The sequence below is a fragment of the Lepisosteus platostomus genome, chromosome 5 (genome assembly GCF_059453375.1).
Source record: "Lepisosteus platostomus isolate fLepPlt1 chromosome 5, fLepPlt1.hap1, whole genome shotgun sequence".
Lineage (NCBI taxonomy): Eukaryota > Metazoa > Chordata > Actinopteri > Semionotiformes > Lepisosteidae > Lepisosteus > Lepisosteus platostomus.
The window spans coordinates 46,230,689-46,243,492 of NC_142615.1; the positions used below are offsets into that span (position 1 = coordinate 46,230,689).

The following is a 12,804-nucleotide window of genomic DNA, read 5'->3' on the forward strand; positions in this document are numbered from 1 at the left end:
AATGAACTGTCGAACTGTTTTGCACGAAGCTGCAGACTACTTAACACGGTACTGTCTGAAGATCAGCTCCTGCTCTGAGCTCAATAGCAATGCAAAACTGTGCGTAACAAAGCTGGCGAGCAGCTGAACTTGTGCTAAATAGTCTGTTCGGTGATGAGGGTTCAGTACTGGCGTTGTTCTAATTAGCACGAACTGCACAGGCTGAATCAGACAATTTCAAATAGTCTGATCAGTGTAGGACAAGTTAATGAAGAATTATTACTTTGTCTGTCTCTTGTTTGTATATAAATGAATGTCTCTGACAACTTAATGTTAGTTTTTAATTTAATTTTACGATGTAGGTCAGGCGTTGACATATGCACAAACACACGAAATGTCTCACTCCTGATTCAGCTCATGAAGCAATACGAGTGAAGCAATTCCTCCTGCTTCTCGTACAACCATATCAGAACAGAAGCCCGTGTCACCCAGCTCTGATTCAAGAGCGACTCACATCTTGACAGGGTGCTTGGCATGAAGGGGGGGTACTGTCACGCCCTCTGCAGCCAGAGGGCGCTCCTTCTCTGTCCTGTCCCTAGTTTCCAGCCTGCTGTCCTTCCTGTCCCTCTCTTTCCCTTGGGCTATATATTTCCGGGTCTTGCACTCTGTCGTTGCTCAGCATTGACGTTTGGATGTCCTGAGACCCGCCTAGCACCAGGGCGCCCCACGTCCGCTCCCTGAGGGCATAGGTTTCTATACGGCATTCCTGAACTCTTTGCACTAATGAGCCCGGGCCTTTTTCCCGTCTCGCCGCTACGCATATGGGTCTTTTTCCGCTCTCCTACTCCCCATGGTTAGTCCCTTTGGACGTCCGTGACAGGTGCCCCTTTGGAATAGTTTTCAGAAAATGTGAGAAAAGGAAAGTTATGTACAGTAAGCTCTCACACACAGCTCTCAAACACAGCATTAGAGATTGGAATCTGATTGTAAAAAAAAAACTGCCTGTCTCCCCGCCATTTAACGTTGCTGTTGTTTTTATTTTACATATTGTTAGCATTTTAATGAATTGTTAAAAGATTTATACACAAATCGCTAAATACGAAACGTAAAAACCCAACTGTAAGCAATTGACCATTCATATTCCTGAATTTTAAATACCTATGTTTATCTGTGTCCAAGTGCCTGGTGCAGCTATTTTGAACGCATATCTCAAGGAGGACTTTACACGCAGTCTGGGGTATTTTCTCCTTTTACATTTTTGCGATTTTATATCGAACCTCGTATACTCCCAAAAGTGCACAGTAGCTTGTACTGTGTGCCCTGTTTGACTTTGTAAGCATTTGTTTAAAAAATAAGTTCATAATATGATAAAAAACAGAGAAAGCACAAACTTAATAATATAACGATTCAAAATCAAAACCAAATCATAAAGAAAAAGAGTCAATTTCCACCTGCACTGATATCCCTTCAAATGTTTTATAAGAACTATTGACGTTTAAAGAGTAGAAGCCTGGTCCATTTCTTCTACTAAACGAGACTATGGGAGTGAGTATTTTGATGTCGAACTGGGATTTAAATAAAGAGGAACACTACACTACATTGGGCTACGCGTGTGACAAAACGTTTATTTTAGACTTCTCGATAGCTCAGTTGCTAGCTCTTAAAACTGTAGAAAAAGCAGTGAGTATGTCTTATGTCCCTGGTCTGAATCCAGTTTGAAGGATGGTGTTTTCTTGTTCCTTAATCAAAAAGTGAATTGCGAATTTGTCTTTCACTTTGACGTTCACCCGAAAGCTCAGTATACAAAGAAGTAGAGGCTCCTGTTCTGAATAATCCTCACGTCTGATTGTTTTGCTTAGACCTTTAAAATGTACACTGTGGACTATTTGCTCTTCCTAACACAATTAAAAAGCCGCCGGCAAACTTATCGATCGGGAGTTTAGTTCAGTGATAGCGCGCACTTAAGTTTTCTATCGCCGGCATCTCTGTATTCTTTTTAAACGCGATATTTTTTATTCTTCGTGTGTGAATTTCAGGGAGACTCATAAACCCTTTCTCTGTTTTTAAGATACATTATTTTAAACCAGACATAATGAAAGACGTAGTAATTAGACACACGTACAAAACACATGAATCTAATTGAAGAAACTTTTGACCGGGGCGATGTATTACTAGTAGCGGCTCTGAACTCAATGTGGTGCTGTATAGGAATGCAATACAAACGCCAATGGCACAATGGATAACGTGTCTGATGACGGATCAGAAGACTTTAGATTTCTACTCCTTCCTGGTTCGTGAAGAAGCTTTTAAACCACACTACTCAACACTGACATCGAAGTGTGTGCGGTCCTACACAACCTTACTATCGACTAGATGAGTCTTCTGTTCTATCTCCGATTCTTTCCGCACATTCCTGCTATTTCACCACCGTTATTGTAGGATAACAGCCACAGACACGAGAAGATATACTATTCCGAACAAATGTCTTAAATAATCAAGTTGAAAAGGTTGACAATAAGTTTTTGTTGCAAAGAAACTCAATCACATTTAGAGAAGGTAATGTTTAGATCGGATTAATTCGAAGTGTGTCTCTGGGTGCGTTTGATCTACGAACGTTGTGTTTAACTGAAGCACACCCTGACTGAGTGTGCCATAGAAACTGACACATGTCATATTTTTCCACATTCACAGATTTTTGGCTAAAGTAAAAAAAAAAAATCGTTGTCATTTTCTTGCCAGCTGGCAGTAATTCTTTTGAACTGATAACAAAGACAAGCATTTTAGCTTTCGCAATGTGTGGAGTTCTTGAAAAACAAGTTGTGCCAAAAACGAAATAAACACCTCCATTAAACTTAATGCAGAAGCATGTTGTCTATAACAATAAACGATGCAAGAAGACAGGAAGAAAGGCACCGCTGGGATTTAAACCCAGGATCTCCTGTTTACTAAAGAGGCGCTTTAACCATCTAAGCCACGACACCAGCAGAACTCTCTTCTTTTACTGCCACTTGGACACACCGCTCTGAGACACCTGCGTTCAGTAAGCCCTGAGTCTGCTGGCTGAGCAAAGCTGCCTCCTTTACACGGAACAGGAGCCCCGACTGTAAGAGAAATGAAGAGAAATGGCTTTTATTGGGCACTTTTCATGTCCAATGCTCTTGACATCTCCCAAGGGCGGCAGAGTTCATTTACCACACTTTTCCTTTCTTTCTTCTTTCTGTACTCTTTGATGAAACAAAACGAGAAATCATGTAAGGGAAAATGTCTTTTTTTCATGGAGAAAACATGCACAAGGAAATGTGTTTAGAAGAAGTGAGTTAACATGAAAAGTGACCTAATTTACCGGAGCAAATGCTCACCTAGCAAGATCTGCTTTACTACAAGAGAGAAGTAGAGTGAAAGACGTGATCATTTCATGCCGTTGTGGAACGAAACGCTTTTGTCTTGGAATTCTAAATCAATTAGAAATTCAGAGCGACACATAAAGGCTTTGTCTGCTTAAAAATGATGATTTTTTAAAACTAAAAAAAAATGTAGAAAACACGTTTCTCACTTAGAAATTTAAGATGGGGGTGGGGTATAACTGGTAGCGGCACTGAACCCACCATGGTGCAATTAATTTACGTGACGGGCTAGTGGTTTAATGGATAACGCGTCTGATTTCGGTTTATAAGATTGTCGATTCGACTTCTACCGGGGCTGTGTGATTCAAATCAGGCTCCTCAGAAATAGATGTCTGTTATGTAAATGAACCCCACCTGAAAGCAAACGTTGGGTCTGGGTTCCTTTCTTTCCTGCATGAAATAGCAAATCGTTACAAAAAAAAAAAAACACCAACTAATGTCCAATAGTCCAATAGTTAGTCATTTAAGTAAACATGAATATACTGTAAGGTCTTGGTACATGGGAGTGGATTTCAACCACAATTAAAAGAAGGGCAAATTATAATTACAGGCTTCAGACACTTTTTCATACAAAAGTGACCAAACACTCCCTAACTTTCAGGTTTGCTTGAACCTGTAACAGAAAAGCGGTTTGAAACTTCCATTCTCTGATGTCACTGTCTCTAAAGTCGGACGTGATGTTTCGCGGATGTGCAGTGTGCCTTTTCTCTTGTCGTGTTCAAGATGAAATGCTGCATAAGCTCCTGACTGGGTGTTCTGTTATTTCGTTCGGATTACCTAGGTGGTGTACAGCTAAAACCCGACTGCACGGTGTAAATTCCGGGTTCGACACCAGCAGCACCTGCAAACACATCAGCTGACCTCAACGTGATTTGAACACGCAACCTTCTGATCTGGAATCAGACACACTACCGTTGCACCACAAGGTCACTTGCGACAAGTGCTTTTAATTCACCCAAAGAGAAAAATCAGCGTCCCTGAAAAATATTGTTTTCATTCTCTCCTGTGAGGAGCGCCGCTCTTCCAACGAGGGTCTCTTCTTCCCAGACCACAGATTATTCATCCCGCCTGGCTCTCTCACAGAGAGCAGACACACCGTCTCCACTAATGTGTTTACTACATCTATAGATCTGACCCCCTACAGCCCCGATATTCCTGGACAGGATATTTACCACCAGCCTGGTGAACTTCTCATCTTGACCTCTCCCAGGAGGAGCACAATTAACACAGAATCCTCTCTCCATTTAGCAAATAACACAAAACACTGTTTACCTGTCAAGACAGAAAACCAGGCTGCTCCAGGTGAGGCTTAAACTCACAACCTCGGCATGAGTCCACTGAATATGTCATTTTACATGGCCTGAACCAGGAAAGAGGTTGGAAGTCAAGAAGTTATGGTTTTGTTTTAATACTTGCCTACTCTTTTAATTTTTTGGTCAAATCTTTTATTTGGGAGTACTTTCAATGGATGTTAATCTTTGTCCCGATGCATGATTCTGGGCCATGGTGTGTCTTGAATAATGTTCTTATAGGCTTCAGTTTGGAAAAGTGCGGTCTTCAGAAGCTACCGAAACCGCTAATGGTTACATAACACTTAATGCAAAAGCAACGTTCGGGTTTGAAAAAAAATATTACTTGCTATGAATACAAACACTGTTACAGGAGGCGTGTTAGGGCTATTTTAGCTTAGATCATCAATTCATCTTACATTTCTTCTCCATCTATATCAACAGCGTCATCGCTACTGAGCACTAAAGGCAGGTCCTGGCAATACAATCTTCTTTAGAAAACATTTTTAAAACTATTTCCACTACCATACATAAAGTAAACGATACCGATTGCATGCAACTAATAAAATCTCTTATCCAGGGACGTTGTAGCTAGATGCAAATTCCAATCGAAAATGTATCAGCTTTAAAATTTTCTTTTGGATCCACAGGACGATCAGCATGAGTCTCAAAATATACCTGTGTTTGATTGTACAGCATAGATTGTACAGCATGTATGTTTACATTTATGTTAAAATTAAGGTACTGTAACAGTGCTTGTCAAATTCTCAAACAAATCTGCGTTATATTTCTAAACTCTTTTAGCAGAGGACGCAACAGGAGTATAAATGATATCTCCCGCCAGCCATTCAAAGATACTTTTTCAAGGGTGAATATGGATTTCTGGGGAGTTGCGGTGTTGATCACTATTGGACTTCCCCGGTCTCAAGTGTTGTTGTTGGACACGGGCAAAAGACTCGCATTTTCTGCAAATATGAAGAGGGTTAAGGTTTCGGCTTTAGCGGAGACAGTGTTTACATTGACAATAATAAGAAGATCGTCCCTGGGTGGGTTTGAACCACCAACCTTTCAGTTAACAGCCAAACGTGCTCGCCGATTGCGCCACAGAGACTGATGAGAGAGGCTTTTCTCCATTCGCACCTTTCCGGTCAAAAAATAAACATTGCTTGCATTTTCTTGCCAGTCGGCAATATTCCTACTGCTCTGATAGCCAAGAATTACATTTCATTTTTCACAAGCTGTATGAATTTCTTGAAAAACAAGTTGTTGCAGAAAGGAAATGCATTCATGCTTTAAACTAAATCAAGCCCTATGCGGTTGTCCAAGATGGTAGTTTCTGCACAAAAAGACAGGAAGAAAGGCACAGCTGGGATGTGGAGCCAGGATCTCCAGTTAACGAGACAGGTACTTAAACCGACTCAGCTACGGTGCCGGCAGAATTCTCCTCTTTTATAGCCGCTTGGACACACCGCTCTGAGCCATCTGCATTCATGAAGCCCTGAGTCTGCCGGCTGAGCAAGCTGCCTCCTTTACACGGAACAGGAGCCCTGACCATAAGAGAAACGAAGAGAAATGGCTTTTATTGGGCACTTTTCATGTCCAATGCGCTTGACATCTCCCAAGGGGGACAGAGTTCATTAACGACACTTTTCCTTTCTTTCTTCTTTCTGTACACTTTGATGAAACAAAACGAGAAATCATGTAAGGGAAAATGTCTTTTTTCATGGAGAAAACATGCACCAGGAAATGTTGTGTTTAGAAGAAGTGAGTTAACATGAAAAGTGACCTAATTTACCGGAGGAAATGCTCACCAAGCAAGATCTGCTTTACTACTAGAGAGAAGTAGAGTGAAAGACGTGATCATTTCACGCCGCTGTGGAACGAAACGCTTTTGTCTTGGAATTCTAAATCAATTAGAAATTCAGAGCGATACATAAAGGCTTTGTCTGCTTAAAAGTGATGATTTTTTAAAACTAAAAAAAAATGTAGAAAACACGTTTCTCACTTAGAAATTTAAGATGGGGGTGGGGTATTACTAGTAGCGGCACTGAACTCACCATGGTGCAATTAATTTACGTGACGGGCTAGTGGTTTAATGGATAACGCGTCTGATTTCCGTTTATAAGATTGTCGATTCGACTTCTACCGGGGGTTGTGTGATTCAAATCAGGCTCCTCAGAAATAGATGTCCGTTATGTAAATGAACCCCACCTGAAAGCAAACGTTGGGTCTGGGTTCCTTTCTTTCCTGCATGAAATAGCAAATCGTTACAAAAAAAAAAAACACCAACTAATGTCCAATAGTCCAATAGTTAGTCATTTAAGTAAACATGAATATACTGTAAGGTCTTGGTACATGGGAGTGGATTTCAACCACAATTAAAAAAGGGCAAATTATAATTACAGGCTTCAGACACTTTTTCATACAAAAGTGACCAAACACTTTCTAACTTTCAGGTTTGCTTGAACCTGTAAAAAAAAACAAGGTCTGAAACTTCCATTCTCTGATATCACTGTCTCTAAAGTCGGACATGATGTCGCTACCGTTGCACCACGAGGTCACTCGCCACGTGTGCTTTTAATTCCCCCAAAGAGAATAACAGTAATGCTAGAATAACAGTAGTATTAAAACTACTACTACTACTGTTAATTCTCTAACAGTAACACTATAATTATATTTAATATTAACATGAATATGAACATTAAAACTAAAACTATCAGTAGCGCTATCATCATTAATACTCACATGAACACTAGCATTAAAACAACCAGTTGTACTCTCATTAATATTAATATGAATACACTAGTATTAGTATTTGTTGCTACCCATGACGTCACATCGCTCTTTGTGACGAACGCGATACACCTAGACGCGCACAGTGACATGGCGCCTGTCCCCGTGGTTACCATACTTATGATTTATAAACACTGGAAAAAATACATGTAAACTGTTACTTACATACATTTATCAACTTGGAATATATTTTTTTTAGCTCTAGGATACAGTTACCTAAATAATAATAAGAATAATCATTGTTTAATTTCGGTTTGAACATTTTTTACACTAAACGCACTACAGTAATTGATCGATACAGTCTTTATTGACTGTTTTCTAGATATTTAGAACAGGATCAAAACCAGAAAAAGAATCAGTACTCACCAATCGGTGAAGCTAATTGTTTATTCTACGGTTTTTTAATTGAATTAATTGGTTTTCGATAGATAAGTGATCAATAACTCTCCTCCGTGCGCACCCTGCGCCTCCCACGGTCTTGCTCTCTGATCCAGGCGCTCAGGCTGGTGTCTGTGATGTCACAGCGCTCTTTGTAACAGAGCAGAGCGCGTCTCCGCTGGAGGAGACTCCTGTCCGGAGCCTGGGGGGCTTTTCTTACAGATATAACATCCCCCCCAAAAAAGAACACACCGGGCTGTGAAGAGAAGCGAATCATAACAGTTGTAAAAGGAGAGCGACAAACCAAGGAATGAAATTCATTAAACAGGAAAAAAAATAGTTTACTTCACAGATTAATGTGTTACAAGGCGTACCCGTGTGGAGCAGTAGAGAACGAGCACAAGTCCCTGTAATAAGTGCTTTTAAATGTTTTAAACGAATCATCAGAGTATAGAAGCCAGGAGGTTTTATTTCCAGCCTGCTCTCAGTTCCATAGGTAGTCTGATTACCTGTTACAATAATTCATCTAATTGTAAATTTATAAGACTGTGAGACACCTGTGAGAGACATATGAGAGCTGGTGATTCCCTGGGCTGGTGTGGAATCACACACAGACAGGTCTTCTTCTGTGTGATCTGAGTCCCACTGCTGAGAGCTACAGACTGGTCAACTGGTCACTACTGTAGACACGACCATCGGCCCATTGGCTACTAATAATCAATATACAGTGTACTGACCAAAGTGTCACTACTTGTGTTTATTACATAAAAAGATAATTCCACACTCACGTGTGTTATAAAACATTTATAAAAAATGTTTGGAGACTGACATACAGTAAAGAAAGTAATACTGAAGGGCTGGAGGTCCTGGAAAGGGTTAATAGAAGCTTCTTGCTTCTGACCTGGAACAGAGTCCACAGCTGACAGATCAGTGAGTCTTGAGCCCAGTTCACAGAGAGGAGAACCAGGAGCTCTTCTCTGTCTCTAAGTGGCTGTGAGGAAGGAGAAAATGGGGAGATGTAACCTGAGTCCAGGCTGTTCTGCCTGATATTATTCATGTAGCAGCACTGATTGTCTGAATGTCCTCTGGTTCTGGATTGACGGATAAAAAGAAGTATGGAGCTTCTGTCCGATTGTCTCTGAGCTGTGAATCTGACTGAGAAGAGAATAATGATTTTTTATTCTGCCTCTGATAATTTTTCTGTTTGCCAAGTGGTGTTACATCCCCTTCAGAAACTCTGCACAGACTGTCAGAGTGAGAGAAAAGTAGAGAGATGGACAGATAAGAGCACACGCAGCGAGAGATACATACGTCTTGATTTACTTTGAACCAAGTGTTCATTTCCTTTGTGGAACAAGTTGTTTCTGAACTTCAAGAAATTCATACAACTTATATAAAATATAAGTCTTGCAAATCAGGACAGAAGAAATACCGCAAGAAAATGTCAGTGATTTTTCTCCTTTTAACGAAAAGTGGAGAAAAACAACGGCAGTGCATCTCCGTCGGCTTGATTTAGCTTAATACAAGTATTCACTTCATTTTCTGTGGATTACAGACTGCGAAAGATGAAATAAAGTTATTGGTTATTCATGGTCAGTGCAGAAGAAATACTGCCGGCTGGCAGGAAAATGTCAGTATTTTATAATTCTTTAACTACAAACGTGTGAACAGCAAAAGCAGCGGGAGTGTGTCTCTGTGCAGCTGTTAAATGAAGGGCTGGTGGTTCAAACCCACTAAGGGACGAGCTTCAGACTGTTCCGCTGTAACCATAATCTCTGCTAAAGCTTGATGGGATTTCTTCGCAAGCCCTCTTGAAATTTGCAGGAAATATCTATTTTACTCATGTGGAACTACAAGTAAACAATTAAGTACCTGTCAATGTCCAAGAAAACCATTTTCACGTGTGGAATTTTATCTTCAACTGGCTGTCAGGAGAATTCATTTATACACCCGTTGTATCCTTAGCAAAGTATCTTTTTTACATAACACGCTTTCGAGAAACAAACTGTGTATCTAGCTTTGTTAAATTAAAATCGGCACATCCCAGTTGGCAAAAGAAGTAGAATATACGACTATTAAACGCATACTTTAGACGTATAAATGTGCTCCGTAACTGGTCTACAATGAAATTCCAGTATACGTATATTGTTATATGTCAATTAGACATCTATGATTATATGTTTATTATACATAAATGGTTGGAGTTCTATTATACGGATAAACTTAGAGGACTAATATACATATATAGTTAAAGGTCTATTATACATCAAATAAATATTTTATAGGTGTAGAAACTAGTAAATAAAGCCAATGATTTGTTTTAGAAATTTATTCTTAAAATATACAATTATTCACACCTGAAAAATATGTAGTTCAAATTATACATTATATACAATATTGTAATCAACAAATGGCTAATCATCATAAAAACACAACTAGTAAATTTCAGTTACAAATTCTAGTAAAATGGCAATATATATTGTAATGACAAACAAACTAATCACATGATCCCGCTAATATTTAACTCAAAACCACATTTCGATTCAAATATAAATTTTAACATTTACAACTTCTATATTTCCACGAAAATATAATTAATGTAGCACAAACGCTACTTTCTAAAAAAGACAGAATGAAACTGTTTGTTTTGTGTTTCATGGTGATCCTCCTCTCGGTACTAATGCAATGTTTAATATGATCCCTCGAGAAACAAAAAGGAGTCCATTTCCGCCTGGAATGATTGATGCCCCATCAAACATTTTGTAATATCCCCGGAAGTTTATACAGTAGAATCCTGGTTCGTGGCTTAAATTCAAGGTAAACAAGACTAAGGAACACCCGGAACATTTCACTACATTGGGCAGTATGTGCCAAGGAGCATTTGACAACCCTTTGATAGCTCAGTTGGTAGCGCGGAGGACTGTAGTGGAGTCAGCAGGGAATCCTTAGGTCGCTGGTTCGGTTCCGGCTCGAAGGAAGGTGCTTTTTGTGTACTTTAATCAAAGAGTAAAAATAGCGAATCTTTTTCTCTCAGTCATTGATCAAAAGCTCAATAAACGACGAAGCAGAGGCTCCTGTTCCAAAGTCAGCCCACGTCTGATTGTCTTGTTTTGGCCAATATCTGATCTTTGAATTAAGGGAATACTCTGTTTGCTTTGTAATTAAAAAAAAACATACAGTACAAATGTCAATTTCATTTTGGTTTCAAGATCGCAATTTAGTGTGAAACATAAAAGCCAGCTGGATAAGCTTTATTAATTTCCCTCACGGGATCAATAAAGTATCTATCTATCTACGTCATTTACAATGGCCTTTCAACTAATAGCCCGTGCAGGGATCAAACCCTAGCTGTTGGTACACTACGAGTTGCGTAAGGCTCTGTAACGCGCAGATGAGAAACTAACTTCTGCTTCTTCATTATATACACAGTGAGCTATATATATGCGAGCTTACTGCCTCCTACGGGCTCTGTATTTGTTAGCGATACAAGACCGGCCGTGGAGAAATGAAGTGAGGAGGGTGTGTACGTTAAAAGGCTCGTAGCGTCCCTGGAAGGGCTCAAACCACCACCCTTTTGGTTAACAACTGAGCCACAAAGACGCATGTACAGCTTAACACTTCTCGGTCTCAGTGAAAGTGATACACTCCGTAAAATTTCCAGAGATTCATTTATTTTAAAAGGAAAATCACAAACAGCGGCCGAGATCTACTGGAGTTTTTTCATTCTATACTGCGATTTCTGAAGGGTACCCTGTGAAAATACGAGTTTTGACGAGAAGGGATGGACATATAAGGTCAAAAGGCTTGGGGAATTGAACTTTAAGGTGAAGACTGCGGGTTCAGTAGCAGCAGAACCTGATCAGTATCAGTTGACTCCGATATACTTTGAAAATGAACTTGGGGATTTAGAGTCAGACGTGCTACCGTTGCACCATGGGGTACTTAATTTAAAAAAATAGAAAAAACAATCAGTGTTCCTGGATCTGTAATTGAGAACAACACCTGCACAAGAGCTGCGCAGGAAGAATAAAATGTGGTAAGAAGAGACTCTCTTCGGAAGAGCTGCGCACTTCACATGAGATTTTTTTTTTGTGAAGCTGATTTGTCTCCTTTGGGGAATTCAAAGGCACAGACAGCCGTGACTTCGTGGCGCAACGGTAGCGCGTCTGACTCCAGATCAGAAGGCTGCGTGTTCAAATCACGTCGAGGTCAGCTGTTACTTTTTCAGGTTCTGCTGGTCCTGAACACGGAATTCACACCATGCAGTTGAGTTCTATCTGTACACCACATAGATTAGTACATAGAGCAGTACAGGACACGCAGTGTGGAGCTCACAGAGGCTTACAGTCTCCAGCATTGGAGTGAAGGGGAAAAAAAGAACTTTGTATTTTTTTAAGAGAAAAGGCACAGTTCACATCTGCTTAACATCACGTCCAACTTTAGAGACAGCTACATCAGATAATGGAATCCCGGAAGTTTCAGATAACTTTTTTTTAATACAGGTTCAAGCAAACCTGAAAGTTAATGAGTTTCCGGACACTTTTGTTTTATTAAAAAGTGTCTGAAGCCTGAAAATGTAATTTGAAAAAAAAAAAACCGCTATTGGACATTAGCAGGTGCTTTTTGTAACGATTTGCTATTTCATGCTGGAAAACAAAGGAAACAGACCCAACGTTTGCTTTCAGGTGCGGTTCATTACATAATATACATCTATTACTGAGGAGCTTGAATAAAATTTACACAAGCCAGGTAGAAGTCGAACCTACAATCCTATGATCCGAAATCAGACGCGTTGTTTATTAAACCGCTGGGATTTCACATACCCTGAATTTCCCCATAGTGTGCTCAGCGCCGCTACTAGTAATGCACCGCTCCGTCTAAAATTTCAAAGTGAGAAACGTGTTTTCTGATTTTTTATGAGTTTTAAAATATAATCTCTTTAAATCAGACAAGGGGTTTAT

General features: G+C 39.8%; 1 non-coding gene across 1 annotated transcript; it reads left to right on the forward strand.

Annotated features, from left to right (window-relative positions):
• Positions 1 to 11,983: 11,983 nt before the first annotated feature.
• trnaw-cca (transfer RNA tryptophan (anticodon CCA)) lies at positions 11,984 to 12,055 on the forward strand. Its single transcript has one exon. It is a non-coding gene; the product is annotated as a tRNA-Trp (tRNA).
• Positions 12,056 to 12,804: the final 749 nt, after the last annotated feature.